This window comes from Mustela putorius, unplaced genomic scaffold, assembly GCF_011764305.1.
Source record: "Mustela putorius furo isolate JIRA1106 unplaced genomic scaffold, ASM1176430v1.1 tig00000430_pilon_pilon_pilon, whole genome shotgun sequence".
Lineage (NCBI taxonomy): Eukaryota > Metazoa > Chordata > Mammalia > Carnivora > Mustelidae > Mustela > Mustela putorius.
Genome location: NW_025421377.1, coordinates 19,239,383 through 19,258,055, shown reverse-complemented (window position 1 = coordinate 19,258,055; position 18,673 = coordinate 19,239,383). Strand labels below are relative to the sequence as shown.

Genomic DNA, 18,673 nt, shown 5'->3' with positions numbered 1-18,673 from the left:
CATGTTGGGCTCCCTGCTCAGTAGGGAGTCTGCTTCTCCTTCTGTGGGCCTCTACTTGTGCACACTCTCTTCCTCTCTGGCAAATAAATAAATAAAATATATATTTTTATATATACATTTTTATTTAGATTTTATTTATTTATTTGACAGAGGGAGAGAGAGATCACAAGTAGGCAGAGAGGCAGGCAAAGAGGGACCGGAAGGCAGGCTCCCCTGAGCAGAGAGCCCGATGCAAGGCTCGATCCCAGGACCCTGAAATCATGACCTGAGCCGAAGGCAGAGGCCCAACCCACTGAGCCACCCAGGCGTCCCAATAAATAAAATATTTTATATGAAAAAAGAAACTAAGAATTTTAAGGGCATCTGGCTGGCTCGGTCGATGGAGCCTGTGGCTCTTGATCTTGAGGTCATGAATTGGAGCCTCATGTTGGGAGTAGAGTTTACTTAAAACACACACACACACACACACGTGCGCACACACATACAAACAACAAGAAAAACCCTAAGAATTTTTTTTGTTAGTGAGTTTGAACATTTTAATTCTTACCATAGGTGAATTACAGTCAAGTCTTTACCAAGTCCCCCAGTAGTTTTCAATAATGCATTCATTCTTTATCTCAAATGATGAGAAATATAACATTTGTTTTGTTTCTCCTCACATATTTATTGCTAGTTAAGTAAGTAACATTAAGATCTAGTGGCCTCTCACTACAGCCCTGTATTGGTAGACAGAGAGTATGTCTTTCAAACAAGCATTAAGGAAACTTTCTTCTTTTACCGTCTCTAAAATTAAACTTAACCAAGCCTGTAGGCTTTAACTTAAAAGTAAGATTATGTAACATGATTAGGAGGCAGTTACTTCAATTTTGGGTGCAAATGCTAGATGTGAATTGTAAGTGTCTAAATATCTATCAGTATAGTCTGTGGGTTACCCATGCCTGGATCCAGCTCTGAATGTCTTGCCACTCACAGTAGGAGCCCTGGAAGGAGAGAAGCTCTGAAGAAAGAGCTCTTTGGTTCAGGGAGGTTTGAAAGGTTGAAACAGACAGCCGCCATTTCATCTGCTGGAACCTGCTGATGGAATCTTTATCCTTTCCTGATTAATGTGGCTCAATGAATTCTGGGGAACACTCAGCCTGTTGGCATTACAGCTCCCACGACTTTTTCTTCCAGCAGGCAGCATGCTCAGCATCTAGACTGATATGTTAAGGGATTAAAGGATGCACGGGCTGATTAATGGATTACTTACTTATTTACTATTCCTGCAGCTAACAATTCTCCCCCCTTTTCCCCCAAATAAATATAGGGAAATTTAGAGGAGGAATTAAAAAGAAGTCTTGTTTTATTTGTATTTAGTGATTTAGAAGGGAAAAAACTTTTCTAAATTCACCTTTGAAACTAGAATATTAATCTTTTGCTAGATGAACGCAAGGCCCCAAACATATGCATTACCCTTAAACAGCTACCTTAAAGGCTGACTGGTTACAAGACCCTAGACGGTCATCACTCTCCATCTAGTGGCAAGATAGGCTAATTGAAAGCAAGTTCCTAGGAAGAGAGATTCTGACACTCGAATGCCAGAGCCAAATATTTTAAAAGAGAACAGTGAGTACTGTGGTATCAAATAAAACTCATCACTGTTTTGATACATTTTGATTTAGAAACTCTATGTAAAATAATCCATGGTTATAATTTGATATTGTGTCAGGTCATCTAATTTAGAAATAAAAAGAATACCCCTGGAAGAGAAACAGAATATTTGTGACTGCGGGCTTTTCTTGAACATATCTTATTTTAACTTTAAACATCTTAAACATTTTATAATCTTAAAAATCATATTGTTCATAATAAAATGTGAATTATATTTCAATTGTTTCAGGGAGAAGATTTCAAAAAATGTTTGCCAACGAGGTTATAACAGCTCAACATCAGAATTGGGTCACTGGGCAGAGACTTTTGGTATAAGAAACTTCGCATTCTAGAGATATTATTCAGGATATGCTGTTATGTATAAACAGCAAAGATTGCTGATAGTCCCAGATTGGGCTGTCATTCAGCAAAGTCCCTGTATCAGGTAGTTACATGGGCATCTATCTATTCCAGTATGTTCAGCATTCTATTAGGATTAGTTAGTGTCCATGCTATCTGGTTTTAAATCATTTACATAGTACTCTAGATCCTAAGAGACATGGGAAAAAAATAATAAAGGAGTTATAAAAATACTATGAAAAGAAAGTAAGCAAACTGAAAAATCTTTAAAAGAGGAAACCAAATGAATGGACCAGAACCAACAAGGATTTTTAAAAAGAATTAAAAAATAATATTAGAGAACTAAAGGGAAAAAACTGGAAACATGAATCAGGAAAATCAGTTATGAAGCACCAGTTGGAGATACTGAATATGAAAAGTCTACTAGATGAAATAATACAGTAAGTACAGTATCAGCTATACCTTCTTGCTGTTTTGTGGATATTGTTTATCAGATCAAATACACTTGAAAGAAACTTTGTAAGCTGTAATACCAGGTCAGTGATCATTGCCAGAAGGAATTTGGAACAAAGTTACAAAGTTGTACTAAAAACCAGAGAAAGGTTAAGACATAGTGACTTACGAATTTTGAAAGATTAAAGAATAATATAAGGATCCATATGGGAAGAGACAGAGGAAGTGTTAAAATAAGAGAAACTAGAAGCTAGAATTTGTTTTCTAACTAATTACATATAAGGCTGAATAAGTTATTGTAAGGTATACAAGGCCTCAGAAGGCTGACACACCAGGATATATGAAAACACCGTGGGAGAAAGTGTTTGATCAAGAAAAGGAATGAATTCAGAAGGTAACTGGGAGCGGAGAGTATGGAAGAAGCAAAGCTTTGCCTTGTGTTTGGAACAGAAACTGCTGGAGGCATCTTTAATACAAATAGCTTTGGGGAAAACAAGACTGCACTGCTTTCTTTCCCCCAGAGATTTCAAAGAGTAAGCATGTGTGTCACATGTGTCATATGTATATGTGTATACTTACTCGAGGAATATGTAGCAGGGCATGGGGCACTGACTGATCAGAGCAGACGCCAGCTAAAGTGCCAGGGGGAGTTTTGGGAGGCTCCGGCTGTGTTTTCCCCATGGGGATTATGAATATACCTGGGACAGGCTGGGCCAGTGGAGAGGCAGTGGGGAGAGGCTCAGGAGTAGAGTTGATCTACCAACGGACACGGACTTGCATCAAAATGTTAACAACTGGTACGGTCATGCATGCTGGCAGAGTAGCAATATGCCTTTATATCTGATGACTTTCACACAAATTTCTGAAACATGCTTTGCTTGTTTCCTTTTTTTAAGACCCACTTTGGGTAGCTGTTTTATTCCAGAGGGATTAAGATGGTGTAGTAAAAACAATTTGGCATATTGGAGAGTCTTCTTTCTATTGGAAGTCAGACTTTATAAGTAGGGGATATTAAGTTATAATAAAGAAGAGAAAATAATCAAATATGATCTTATGCAAGATATTTTCCTGGCAAGTCAGCCTGCAAGGTGTTTTGTTAGGCTTCCTGGGTTGTAAATGTTCTGTACCATATTTTCTCCTTCATTTTTTAAAGGAAGGCAATTTAAAACATGGAACCTTTTGAGCAAAAAGTATTTTTAAAATCCAAAGGATAGTTTCCTCTCTTCACAGACCTCAACTGAACTGCAGGCTGGAGCCGAGCCTGGTAGATCTCAGCAGAGCCACAGCTTCCAGCAGACCAGTCTGCATACCGTGTTGTGTCACTGAGCCGTGCAGGTGTTTACTATCCAGCAAAATACACTCATTTGTCTTGTATTCCTTTATTCATCATTCATTTGATATATATTAAGCATCTATGTGCCAACATTGCTATAAAACTCCAGAGTTTGTTTTTCTTTTAAAGGTTAATTTAAACAGTTTTTGATCAAACTGATCAGGAAAGGAAGGAAGATTCAAATCAATAGCAGCACCCATAAAGTTTGCCTTCTACTGTCGAAACAGAAGATACAAAAATGAACGGGAAAACCCAAATGGCTAATAAGCAACTGAAGAGTTATTTGCCCTTACGACTGATTACAAAGAATGCAAACTGGAATGCTAATTAGAAAGTCTGATAAGGGGTACCTCAGTGGTTTGTAGTTAAGCATCCGCCTTCAGCTCAGGTCATCATCCCAGGGTCCTGAATTGAGCCCCACATTGGTCTCCCCACTTGGTGGAAAGCCTGCTTCTCCCTCTCCGACTCTCCCTGCTTGTGTTCCCTCTCTCTGTGTCTCTCTCTCTGCCAAATAAATTAATTAATTATTATTATTATTTTTTTAAAGGAAAGTCTGATAATATTAACTTGTGTTGAGGATGTTAGGAAATAAGAAACCGCCCATACAGCTTTAGGGAGAGTAAACTAGTACAATTATTCCAGAGCACAACCTGGCAGTACTTGGTAAATTAGCCATACTTATACACTCTACATGCTGTAACAGTTATATACCAGGTCTCTTGTACTTGTCACTACGAAGACTGTTTACAGCACCGTTTGTGGTAATAAGAATGGAGGAAGCCTAGATGTCTATCAGGGAAGGAATGGGAAGTGAAATGAGAGATAGACATATAATTAAGTTATATGCAGCACTCAGAATTGATGTTCTATATTAAAATATAGCTAGGTAAATCTTCAAATATCATGGCGAGTAAGGGAAAAAAAGAAACAATACGAGATTTATAAGGGACTATCTTTTAAAGAGATTAAATGTGCACACCCAGAAAACAACACTATGTTTATTTTTAAGGCTATGCATGAGTCTAAATAAACAGAAGTCTATAAAATATCTCCAGAATCTATTAGTATAATCTAGACATTAAAATTATTATAATAACATCAAGATATTCAATTTCTGAGGGCTTTCCAATTCATAAAATGCTTTCATATACAGCTTTTTAGAGGCAGGAACTATTACATTGACTTTTGTCCCTTGAACCCAGAAATTCCAGATATAACTCACTAATTGAAGTAAATATTTGTCTTTTGTTGTTCTCTTTGCGCCAAGTGCAAATTCCCTTTTTATACTTATGGAATTCTTCACCATGTGCCGCTTTCACAGAAGCCCTAAAGCCCATGTACTCTATACCCCATCTTCCTTTCAGCAAGGGCACAGGAACATGATCTGGGCTCCACTGATTAGCTGCACCCACATAACTTTGCACAGGAGTGGTGAAGAACCGACTGTGATCGTGGCAGCAGCACATGAGCAACCACCTGTTCCATGGCACTGGTGGAAATAGAACTAGTGTGGCCAACGGAGTCCAGTGCCAGAGGTGGGTGGTTGTGCAAGTGGTGGCATCCAACATTCACCAGTGATGGGAACAGTACTCTCGTGGCCCGAGGTCCACGGTCTCAGTTGTGGTCTATTGCCTAGTATTCTTGGTACTTTCCACATGTCAGAATGTGGTTCTCTAGCTTTCCTGGCAGTTCTCCTAGTTACATAAAATCTTTTCAATAAATTACTTTTTTGCCTAAGTTAGAGGTGGCTTCTGTTTCTTGTATTGATAACCCTGACCAACAGCATATAGAATTGAATTATGCATCTCTATAACCTTAGAAAGATAGGTTTTATGAATAGTGTTTACATATTAGGAAACAAAGATTAGAGACAATAATTAACTTGGTTGAGACCAAATATTTAGTAAGAACTAAGAGTTCATATCAAATATAACTGCTCTAAGCCTGGGCTTTTTCTCCCTATCATAGTGTGGCAAAGATCCATCAGCTACATGCTGAACAATACTTTTTCGTTTTACTAAGCACACAGGAAGCTTACATTTCCCAGCCACTCTTGTCATCATCAGTCTGGGGCCAAGTGACTAGTTTATGGACAATGAGCGAACGTGGTGTTTGCGGCTTCCAGTGCTAGCCACTAAAATATCTCCTCAGTCTTGTACATACTCTCCAGAGGGAAAACCTCAGGGATTTTTCCCCCTATATGTAAGGAAAATTCCATTTCTTCCCTATTGTGTGTTTCTTTTGTATGAGTCTCCTTTATTATTCACATAGAACAATTCACTTCTGATACTCCTGATAACCAAATGTGTGGAGTTCCCACTACCAGCTAAGTGTCTTACAATTTAACTCAATTTTGACACTCTCTATGTGGAGACAGCATTAGATCCCAGAGGCTAAGGGCTCAGTCCCATAAGATTGCCTCCCCCCACCAAACTACCCACCCTTTCAGATACGGGTTGCAAGCCCCGGTTATTATTTGTGTTTCTAACCCACCCACTATGGATTAGAGGTCCCAACAGCAGCTTCTTGGGTTTGATTAATTGACTAGCACGGTTCACAGAACTCAGAGAAAAACTTCCTTATGTTTACCAGTTTATTAAATGATATGATAAAGGGTATAAACAGGAGAAGAGATATGTAGGATGAGGTGTGAGAATATCTGAGCACAGGAGCTTCTATCCCCATGGAGTTGGGGTTTATCACTCTCCCATGTGGTTTTTACTGGCCTGGAAGCTTTCTGAACCCCACACTATTAGGATTTTATGGAGGCTTCCTCATATAGACATGACCAATTATTAACTCCACTTCCAGCCCCTCTTCCTTCTCTAAAGATGGCAAGAGGGTACAAGAGGGGATGGAACTGAAAATTCTAAGCTTCTAACCATGCCTGGGTTTTTCCCATGATCAGCCACCATCCGGAAGCCATCCAGGAGTCCACCCAGAGTTGCCTCATTAAAACAAAAAATACTCCTAGTGTTCTTATTGCTTAGGAATTTATGAGGGTTTTAGGAGTCTTGTGTTAGGGATGGGGTCAAAGACAAATATTAGAATAAGAGTAGCTCCTAGTATTCTTGTCACTTAGGAAATTACAAGGGTTTTCAGAGCTCTTTGCCAGGAACTGAGGGCAGAGTCCAGGACATGTATTTTCTATTATCTCAAATTCTCTTTCTGTTCAGGTGGTGAAAAGTGAGATGGAAGAGTCTCACCAAGGAAGGAATCCAAAAGTGAGTCATCACTTGGAGTAGAGTCACCTGAAAGGGCTACTTGTGTCACATTAGGAACTGAACACAAAGTTTTGTTGTATTATGCTTCTCTGATTTGAGATTTATTACTAACGCTGCTAGTGATCTTTACTCCTTTTAACCCAGTAACTGGTAACAGAAGTGAGGTACTGCCATAACAAAAACCTAAAAAAACCTGTGGCATTAACTCAGCTAGTGGCTCTGGAGAGTGAAGAAATACTGGACAGCTATCTTATGTAGTAGCAACACTTTCAGTAAATTTGTTACCTGTTTTTCCTTATAATGCAGACCATGTGTCAATTGGGCTTGTAAACTCTATAGGAAAAGCTTGGAAAACCAAATGTTAGCAGTGTTTTTTAGGAATATTTGCTCATTTGGCAAAATATAGTTAAAAAAAGAGATGATTCCAGGAGAAAATTGGTCAACTGAAAAGTAGACATGCTAAGAAAGACAGAGAGAGAGAGAGAGAGAGAGAGAACGAACAGAAATGCAGGACCTTGCAAGCTTTAAAGTCCTAATGTTTAAAACTTAAATAATCAGAGATAGACTTACTAAAAGCAGTGAATGAAGAAAGTTAAGTAAACTTGATGGTTGGATAAAGGGACTCATGGAAAGGATCAGATTATGAGTATGTCTTTAATTTGCTCTAGATAGATTCAAGGTAGTGGCCGTTAAATAAAAAAGAAATCACGGGGTGAAGCCACAACACAAATCAGACTGCAGAATCATGTCCAGAAAGACTGTTGGTGTGGCTACTGGCATATGGGATTGATTGGACACAGATCAAAAACTATTATATATTTTGAAGAAATGTTTTTGCAGTGAAACTAAGAAAGTACAATAAAGAAAAATTGTGATGTTAGGATTTTAAATAACTTGCAGATCTTCAACCTTGCAGCAGTAGGCAGACTGTTTAATCTATACATCCCCTACAAAGGGCTTACTTCCCAATATCCATGCCAGATGTAGTCAAGGAAAATAATGAATAAGCAAGAGCCTTCCACACGTTGAGAACATTGAATAATGGGAGTTCTCCCCAGAAAACACAATTGAGCCTAATCAAGATTTTCTCCTGCCCCAGGGCAGTGTCTGGCCCGTGGGATTTCAAAATTGGTTCAAACCAATTTGACTGCTGTGTTTCTTATTCTCCTGAATGGAAGTGTAGATTGAGGTTATCTTTTTTTTTTTTTTTTAAGATTTTATTTATTTATTTGACAGAGAGAGATCACAAGTAGGCAGAGAGGCAGGCAGAGAGAGAGAGAGAGGAGGAAGCGGACTCCCTGCTGAGCAGAGAGCCCGATGCGGGACTCGATCCCAGGACCCTGAGATCATGACCTGAGCCGAAGGCAGCGGCTTAACCCACTGAGCCACCCAGGCGCCCCTAGATTGTGGTTATCTTGTCCCCACTCCACCACTGTAATTAGATATGAGTTTGGGGTGACTTCTTGTTTTCTTAGTTCATAGGTCTCCAGAGCCTGGGGCATCACATCTTGATCAGACGGGAAGGAGTGCATGGTAATGGACAGCCTGGATTTTGAGTTGATGCAGTTAGTGATGAAAGGTTCGCATTCGTGATAGAAGTGACTGTGTTGTGTGTGGGAGGATGAATAAAGGGATAATAAGGAGCCAGAAAGGAGGACTGGCTAGATGCTCATTAATCTTATTTTCTTCTTTTGATCATAAGAGAAGACTACAGTTCAGAGTGTCTCTTGAAATTAGACTACAGCCATATGAAATAATAGATGGAACATGGACGGAAGCCATTTGCGTCACTTCCCAGACGTGGCTTCTTAAAGGTCCTTCACTCTCTTTCATGTACTCCCCATTGTCCCAAGGCTGTAAGCAAAGAATCCAAGAGTAGAACTTCCCTGGGTCCATACACTATCAAGCAGTTCTCTAACACCAGCTGGGTATCCTGCAATTCAACTTAGTTCTGACACTATCTACTCAGAGATAGGATCAGATCCTACAGGTTAAGGGCTCAGTCCCACAAGACTGCCTTTCACTTCAGATGCCAGTCCAAGTCCACATTGTTACTTGTGCTTTTGGCAAATTAAATTAAACCAGAGATGCCCATGATCCTCTCCTCGGGCTTGATTAACTTACTAGAGCTAGCTGCTCACAGAACTCAGGAAACCAATTTAGTCACTAAATTAGTGGTTTATTACAAAGGATACTAGCTAGAAGAAGAGATGCATAGGGCAAGGTCCTGAACAAAGTACCTTCTGTCCCTGGGGAGTGTGGAGCCAGGAATAGTCGACATGGAAGCATACTGCCCCAGCAGCTTAGAAGCTCTCTGAACTCTGTCCTTTGGGGTTTTAATAAAGGTTTCATTACTTAGCATGACTGATGAAATCACTAACCATTGGTGTTTGGACTCGATTTTCAGCTCCTCTCCCCTCCATGAAGAGGGACAGAAGGGTCCAAACCACTAATCACAGGGGTGGTTGCCGAACAACTAGCCATACCTTTAGGTAACCTAAGGACTTTCCAAAAGTCACTTCATTAACATAATAAAAGACACCTTTATGGTTCTCATCACTTAGGAAATTCCATGAGTTTTAGGAGCTCTGTGCCCAGAACAGGAAGAAGACCAAATCCATATTTCTTATTGTAAATCACATCACAATGATGTAAGCATGTAAAAACACTATGATAATCCAGTGATGGTTAAGAACTTGGTTTTTAAGTCAGATTGCCTGGGTTTAAAACCAAATATTTAATTTACTGGGTGAATGACATTTGAAGTAACACAAATGTTACTTAACATTTGGGTGCTCAACGGGGATAATATTAGAACCTTCCTCATAAAGTTACTTTGAAGTTTAAATGAATTAATATATCTAAAGAACCTAGAATAAAGCTTAGCACATAGTAAACACTGTATGTATTAACTATGATTACCATAGAGGAACCTCTGATGTACCCTGGGAGCAAGGAGAAGGGAAAGTCTAATTTAGTCTGCAGGGTGGAGAAGAACCTCCAAAGAGCTGGGCTCTGCAGACCAAGGAGAGACTGGTATTAAACCACATTTGAGGAACTTTACAGACTGTATCAGTTTTTAAAGGATGAAGTCCAGATACATCCTAATCTAGCTGAATCCCTTAGCATGAACTCATCACTCAAAGGATGACTCCATTCCAAATAGGTTTTCTGTCTGTTAGGGTCTTATACAGTTACATCTGACTAGAAAAAGCTCTATTCTTTCCTGTTTAATGCATACTACTTGGTCTATAAAACCAGTTTTTTCCACTCTGTCTTGTGTTAGACTGTATTTATAGTAGTACACAGTTTAAATCCCACTCAGAGCAAAAAAGATGGACTCACACTTTAGAAATTTTCTCTCCATGTTATTGATGTGGGAAACAAAGGCAGAAGGAAATGTAGATAAAATTAAATTTCCTTATAACCTGCAACCCAAAGACAGATACTTGAGGCAGGCAAAGTAAAACATTTCTCCAGGAAACTTCCAATTGTCTTAAGTGTAATGCTTTGCTAGTGGGAACAATAATCTTAGCTTGATAATAGTTAGGCCTCCATGATCCTTGATCCATGGCATCCAGGGATCCCTGGATCCAAAGGATCCATGATCTTTTACCATATGAAAATCCTGTTGGAAACTTCCCTTGTCTTTACTTCCCCCAACTCTGAGAGATATAATCAGTCATCCCTCGCACTTATAATGCAGCTCTTTCTGTCCATGGTCCTTGCCCCTGTGCTTTAATAAAATCACCTTTTTGCAATGAAGATGTCTCAATAATTCTTTCTTGGCCATTGGCTCCGAACCTTACCACTTCAAACCACATTATTATTAGTTCTAAAACTTGCTCAACTTAATAATAACTGGTGACTTCTCACCTGTGGGTTTCACAATGTTTTCTTAAAAATGAGTCAATGACATTAGCTCCAATGGCAAGGGAAAAGATGTCTAAATCACAACGAACTTTCAATAGACTATTTTACATAAACGAGAGAAGACAAAACAATGTTTCAGAGTCTTTTCCAAGTAAGAATAAAAGCTTTTGCCAATTACTGAGAGATGACTGCCTTTTCTGCATTTAAATAGATGTTTTGCTTTCTGAAAACATGTTACATTTTTTTTTTTTTTAAGATTTTTTCTTTATTTGAGAGAGAGCATGTGAGTGTGGGAGTAGGGGAGCAAAAGGAGAGGGACAAGCAGACTCTGCCAAGCAGGACACAGGCCTCCACATGGAGCTCTATCCCACCACCCTGAGATCATGACCTAAGTGAAATCAAGAGTCAGACGCTTAACCAACTGAGCCATCCAGGCACCCCAATAAACTATTAATTTTTCAATTTCATTCCCAGGGACTTTCAGATTGTCTGGCTTTACTATGAATGAGTCTGTATAGCATTTAGAAGGCTAAAAACAAAAGGAAGAAAGCCAAAGAGGTATACCAGTTTTTGCCATCTGCCCCAGGGCTTTGCAACCTAAGCACCACCTTGCTTGTTTTTGAGGTGACTACACCCTCTTTTCTCTAGGCATTAGAATCTCTCCTGTATATGTACAAACATTTGTCTCTGACAAAGTTTCATCGTCAGGGAATTTCTAGATAGGGATCTCTGAATTAAAATTCCAAAGTATATGCATCCACCCATCCTTATAATTACTCTCTGTGGCTTTTAAAAAATAACTAGACACATCAACGGTTTCACAACTGCTGCAGAGTGGTAGGATTAGTATGCAAACTCTCGAGAAATTATGCAGGTGACCACAGTTATTAGTGTGCACGTTGTTAAAATGTTTGAGTGCTGTCATGCTGGGACCAAAAGATCAAATTTGAAGATTTTATCAACATAAGGCTGTTGACTCAGCACTTGAGAACTAGGATGTGAGAATGTCGTTGCCTGAGCTGCCTGCTGCCTGCTTTGGGGTTTTCTCTCAGAAAGAACATCATGCAGTATTTTGGGGTAACAATAGGAAATTTTTTCTGTAAGAACCACAGCTTAAATTACAATCTGGTAGCTGTTTTGCTATGTCTTTCTATGATAGCTAGTCATCAACTATTTTTTTCTCTATTAATTTCACTTCAGTCAAATATTTTTCAGAATGAAATGAGAAGACAGGAATTTCCTACATATATGCAAATTCATTTATTAGGAAACAACATATAACATCATAGACTACTAGAATTGAGAAAAACCATGGATATATTGGCTTTACTAGTGATTTCACTATTTGGTCCAGGAGGAGAAATGCTTGTGTATCCTGGTTGTGTGGCCTGCACATTTCCTTAAGTTATTACTAGGCCCTATACCTCAATTTCTAACTCAAATTAGCATTCCTTTTTTTTTTTTTTAAGATTTTATTTATTTATCAGAGAGAGTGGGGGGGCGGGGAGAGCAAGCACAGGCAGACAGAGTGGCAGGCAGAGGCAGAGGGAGAAGCAGGCTCCCTGTCGAACAAGGAGCCCGATGTGGGACTCGATCCCAGGACGCTGGGATCATGACCTGAGCCGGAGGCAGCTGCTTAACACTGAGCCACCCAGGCGTCCCTCAAATTAGCATTCTTTAAACAATCAGATGGCTCACTGAACAGTACTTAATACTGTGAATAAATTGGGCTTGCTCTTTCCATTCTAAACCCTTTTTAAAGATTTTTATTTTTATTTTTTTTTTTAGGATTTATTTATTTGACATAGAGAGAGATCACAAAGAGGCAGAGAGGTAGGCAGAGAGAGAGGGGGAAGCAGGCTCCCTGCTGAGCAGAGAGCCCAATGTGGGACTCAATCCCAGGACCCTGAGATCATGACCGGAGCCAAAGGCAGAGGCTTAACCCACTGAGCCACCCAGGCATCCCTAAGCCCTTTTTAATCTGTGTGTTTTTCTGGACAGGTGGAGGACAGGACTTCGTACATCAACTTACTTTAGTAAGAGTGGTGAATTTGCCTGAGCTTGAGTCTAAACAAAATCTTAGACAGCAGGAACCAGATCATCCATCTATATTGCTGATAAAGTATTTTTGCATTTGTTGATTCGTTATTAAGTCCTTTTATGGTGCTCATGTCCTAAATTCCATCTTTATATACACTGTAGCTCTCAGGCTATAAAAATGGACTGTTTAATCACCAAGTTCTTTTTAGAAATAAAATAATTATTACTTATTTATCTATTGATTGATTATAAACATGTGGAAAAAATAATTAAAATGAATTAAATTAGAAAGAAGAAAAAATAACTTGTATGAAATAACCATTTTTTGAAAGAAAAGGAAATTGTGTTTGTTCTTAACCTTTAAATTGTAAATAACTTCTCACTGCAGAAAATTTAGACAATACTGATAATCAAAAAGAAGTGAAAAAAAATCCAAACTTCATGTACATTACTTAATTGTGTTGTGTTTGTTTTTTGTTTGTTTGTTTGTTTTCGGTGTGTGCTTGTGTGTGTAGTCAAGTGGTTCAATTTTCAGGACTGGAATAGTGTAAGAAATCTAGTTTATATTCTTTCTATTCCATCTAAGGCCTAGTTACAAGAATATCTTCACTCTTTAAATGACCCTCAAGGTCATGATTTTTAGTAGTGGTGTTATAGTCAAACAGATGGAAATTATGTATTTATCTAACCATTCACCCAAGTGACAGAAATTTAGGTTATTTTTTAATGTTATTACAAAATAATGTTCTAATGAACATTCATGTATATAAATATTTATGTTTCTCTCTGATACTTTTGGGTCAAATTCCTATAAGTGGTATGGCTAAGATAATTTAAGTTTTTAAGATAGATTTTTTAATATATTCTCAAATTGCCTCCCCAAAAAGTTGTACCAATTTATAAACTCACCAACAGTCACTGGTATACCTTCACTGTCTGCAACACTGAGTATTATCAGTCTTCTTAATACCTGATGCTGATTGGTAAACAATAGTATATTCTTATTTTAATTTACATTTTTTTCCTAAAGATTTTATTTACTTATTTGAGAGAAAGCAAACATGAGAGCACCAGTATGGGCAAGAGCAGAAGGAGAGGGAAAAGCAGACTTAATCCCAGGATTTGAGATGAAGGCAGCCCCTTAAAGGACTGACCCATCCAGGTGTCCCAAATTTGCATTTTTAAATTACAAATGAAACTAAAATCTTTCTCTCCATCTTTTGTATATCTTCAATGAATTGCTAATTACTTTTTTTTTTTCAGTTGAACATGCTCATCTTTTCTTTCAATTTTTAGGAGTCTTTTTTAATATAAAAGGTGTTAACACTTGGTCATATACATTGCAAGGATTCTCCTTCTTGGTAAATTGCTTTCTTACCTGGTTTGCATGTTTTTAGGAGTAGAATGTGATACTAGTTTACTAGTATCCTTACTAGTGATACCAGGTTACTAGTATCCTCATTTTGGGGAGAAATTAAACAAGGACTGATGATTAATCTGGGAGGAACTGATTGAGTTAGGGACATGAATGGTGTTTTTTGGACTGCATTCGAATTTGGATGATTGGCTTGATGTTTTGGACAATGAAATTATAATTTTGGTGCTTTAGTCTCTATTATTTTTAACACTCAAACAACCCTTTAAACAGCTATCATCATATTTGAGTCATAGATCTACTAAAGTGGCAAAAGCAGAATTTACAAGCCAGGTTTGTCCAATGTCAAAGCCTATTCTTATGATTATACCATACTATTTCTAAAGATTGCATAAGTGTTTTTTTTTTTTTTTTATCCCTATGTTTCTTCCGTATATTTTTAAATGCTTGCCTGATATTCCGTATAGTTGGTGTTCCATAAATTCACCATGAGTGAATTCATTTCTCAACTACATAGATCTGGACACAAAGGACACAGAAAGGATAAATATCTTGCCTAAGATTACCCAGCTAGACAACAATAGGGAGCCAAGGGGAGAAGGCCAAAAATAGTGGGATCTATTCCATCAATCTTTTTATCTTGTGTTTCTTCCTTTGCTTTTTATGCCTAGAAAGTTCTTCTCTGCCTAGAGATAAGGGACAATCAATTATGTTTCCTTCTAATTGTTTCTGGTGCTGGCTTGCATATTTATATTTAACTCAACACTATCTGGAACATATTTTGGTGAGAGAAAAATTTAGAGGTTTTTTCCTAAGGTGGGGGACTTGATGAAATAATTCAAAAGTTTCATCTGAAAGAATATATAGATGGTAATTGCCAAGAAATATTTGAAGAAGAGACTTAGGACAGAAAACTAGTATTGCCAGAAATTTAAAAATAGTAATTATGCAATAATTAAAACAGCACACAGTTTTAAGGAAAAAAAAACTCTGTTCATTGTAAAAGAAAAATTTAAAATGATGTGAAAATATATTTTTCTCAAAAAGCATATCAGTTTATTAATTTGGGATTTGATGATTTTTCAGATCGAAGGAATGTCAAAAATCATTACTGAAAAAAATACAACACCCCAAATAAAAATCCAAACAAGCCCAGTGCTTGTTTCTGCAGCATACATACACAAACTGGATCCATGCAGAGATTAGCATGAGCCTTGCCAAGATGACACATGAATTTGTGAAACATGCCATCCTTTTCAGTTATGCAAGATGAATTTTATACCTCAATAAAGCTGACAAAAAGAAGCCTAAGCCTAAATTTTCTCTAACAAGGCTGCCCTTAATGAATTGTGACAGTGAAACGATCCTTTTGACATGGTGCTCTTACTATGGCCATAAACATAGGTGTCATGGCAGATGTTGGCGCAGAGGCCACTGAGCGGAGGAGCGAACACTTTCTGGCTTTGGTGTGTGGGTGTGGTGCTTTGTTCACGCTCCACACCCCTGGCTCCTTGCAACGTGCCTCTGCCCATCTGCAGGAGAGAGCGCTGTCTTCCCTCTTAACACGATGAGCTTTCTGCTTCTACAGCTGGGTTGGGTTATTATGGGCTGTGTCTTCTTCCTTCTGCTGGGATTTGGATAGGCAGGAACTACTCCCTGGAATTATGAGGATGCTCAAAAGGGCCTCCAGGTGGAAAGAATTTGGCCTAGATCTGATGTAAAAAGAAAGAAGAGCTTGGAAAGAAAATAATCCTAGAATCAAGGAATTTTAAAAATAGGATGAAGGGTTTTCTTTCAATCTTCTATTACTCAGCCAAAAATCTATAAACGTATATGTGGTTTTCAGGACGAGGAACTTAATATCAGAAATGGAAAACTAACAGTTGGCTATGAACCCTGAGGTTGAGGGGACTTATATACTAACCCTTTTTTGCCCTCAAGTGACATTTACAGAAATACGGGAAATGAATTTCTTTCTACGAAAAGCAAGCATGGCAAGATCTCAGCTTTTCCATAGGAATCCGTCAATTCTATTTTTCTGCTCCTAATTGCCTGGATTCTTAAATGACATCTAACTTCTGAACTCTCCACATCATAGTCCGGATAAAGCCCTTTCATTGTCTCCACTGAAGATGCAGTATCACTTCTGTGGAGAATCATGCCTTACTTGTAGCACACAAGTGGTGTACGTTAAGGCTTATTTTTCCCCCAGATGAAGGGTGTTAATATAGGCAAAATCTGCCGCTCTGATCTGCAAAGTTTATAGAAACTCAACTTTCAAGTACCAGTTTATGAGGAATGGCTTCAGCTTATTTTTCATCTTTGTATTTTCTATGGTACCTTGTAGCATAAAGTCTCTTGCATATAATTTTCCAATAACAAAACAATAAATACAAATAATAAATATTGAACTGAGGGGTCTAATCAAAGGAAAACTTTTCATTAAGTTTAAGACCAGGAGTCAAAAAAAAAGAGAAACATGTTACAAACCTTACTGTTTATTTCTTCCTTACATTTATTATTGGCTATAGTTTAGTAGAAAGATCCCTCCCAAATGTCTCAACTTTCCTTTCTAGGAGGACTGTATGCAGGCATTATAGAAAGTAGGTACTCCCTTTTGTCTTGAAATATTTATCTTTTTGCAATGTGAGAGATGAAGTTAAGTCTCTCAGATTCAGACTGATCAGCAGTGTTTTCAGAGATAAGTAGCATTTTTCCTTCATTATTGAATACTTATGTATCTATTAGATATGGTTCCTTACTGCACATCCTTTGAACTTTTTTTTTTTTTTTTTTTTTTAGCAAGAGAAAGGTTGGGGAGGGACAGAGGAAGAGGGAGAGAGAGAATCTTAAGCACGGAGCCTGACTTAAGGTTCTATCTCACAACCCTGAAATCGTGACCTGAGCCGAAATCCAGAGTTGGACACTAAACGAACTGAGGCGCCTGGGCGAAATTTTTGATACTAGCAGATTAATTTGAAATAATACCGTCAGCAGATTGAGCTAAACTCAGGAAGTCACAATTTGGTATTAAAGGATGGTAACCAAGAGTAATGACTGTGTCTAGAGCCTGTAAGGCCATACAGCTTGAAGAATGAAACCCGGTGGTGGCCCGTGCGGAGGAGAGCAGCAGGGTAAAAGGAATGAAGAAAAGGAGGAAATCTGTTTGCAAACTGACACCATGGGCCCTGAACTACAGCCAAAAATACATTGATATCTATGAACACTGGGGGGCGGGGTGTCTAGATCTGAGATTAAAGACACAAACAGTCTGCCAGACTTACTCTGATTCTAGCTCTGGGGTTTCTCTCAATGTCCATCCTTTATAAAGTCCTCTGTACCTCCCACTGTCTTTTTCTCCATAACGGCAATAGTTTCTCTGACAGTCCTTTCCAGAAACTGAGGTCTTGTCCTCAGAGTTAGAGTTCCCTGTAGCTGAAAATTCACTGAGATAGTCAGTGCGGCCTGGATCTCTGCGTATTGCCTACTGGAAGACTGCCTCCCTGCCCTGTCCTATCCATCTTCTGTTACATTTTTCTCACTTGGGATTTGATTGCTTCTTTGTCACTATTCTTTCCATGTAGTGTGTTCTCCGTTGCTTCTCTGAGCAGACCCTCATGCAATACTACATCTCCTCTTACATGCCTTCAGGAAGAGCTGGTGCTGGACCTATATTTTGGACTGTCCCCATGGTTAAAAACGATCCTTAAAAAAAAAATTCCTGATTCTCATTCATCTGTTCATTCATCAAACACCATTGATGGTCCTACTTCGTGTGGTACTTGAGATATAATGATAGAGAACCATGGATTAACACAGGAACGCCCACATACTGTCATGGGCATGTAAATTGGTAAACGACATTGGGAAGCAACTTGGCAATATTTTGCAAAGTTGCACATGGAGACTCCCTATTATCCAGCTATTTCCTGTCTGTTTGTACTTATAAAAACTCTTGTTTCTCAAGAAAACAAAACAAAACCCACCACCACCACCAACAACAACAAAAATTCTTATTTCTCTGCATTTGTTTCACATTCTTCTCTTTCATTTATAACATAATATAGAGATTATATAAAATTTATAATTCATGGACATGGTATAGGTACTTAAAATCACTACAGCGAATTAAAAAGTTATTTCTTGGGTAATGATGCTCAGTTGGAGCTCGACTCTTTTCTTTTACACGATTCCTTCCAAAAAGAAGATTCCTGCCCCCATCCCACAGTCCATCTGACCTCAGGTATTTCAACTTTTATCAAAGTTCTCAGGCTTGATCTGCAGCATAGCAGGTCGTCCCAAAGGCAAATACAACAGCACAAATTACATATTGTCAGTTCTTTAAAATACAAATTATATACAATTCTATTATCCACCTACTGAAAT

At 38.4% G+C, this 18,673-nt stretch overlaps 1 non-coding gene across 1 annotated transcript; it reads left to right on the top strand.

Moving 5' to 3' along the window:
• The first annotated feature begins 15,442 nt into the window (after window positions 1-15,442).
• Window positions 15,443-15,544, top strand: LOC123392087. Its single transcript, XR_006606749.1, has one exon. It is a non-coding gene; the product is annotated as a U6 spliceosomal RNA (small nuclear RNA).
• The last annotated feature ends 3,129 nt before the right edge of the window (window positions 15,545-18,673 follow it).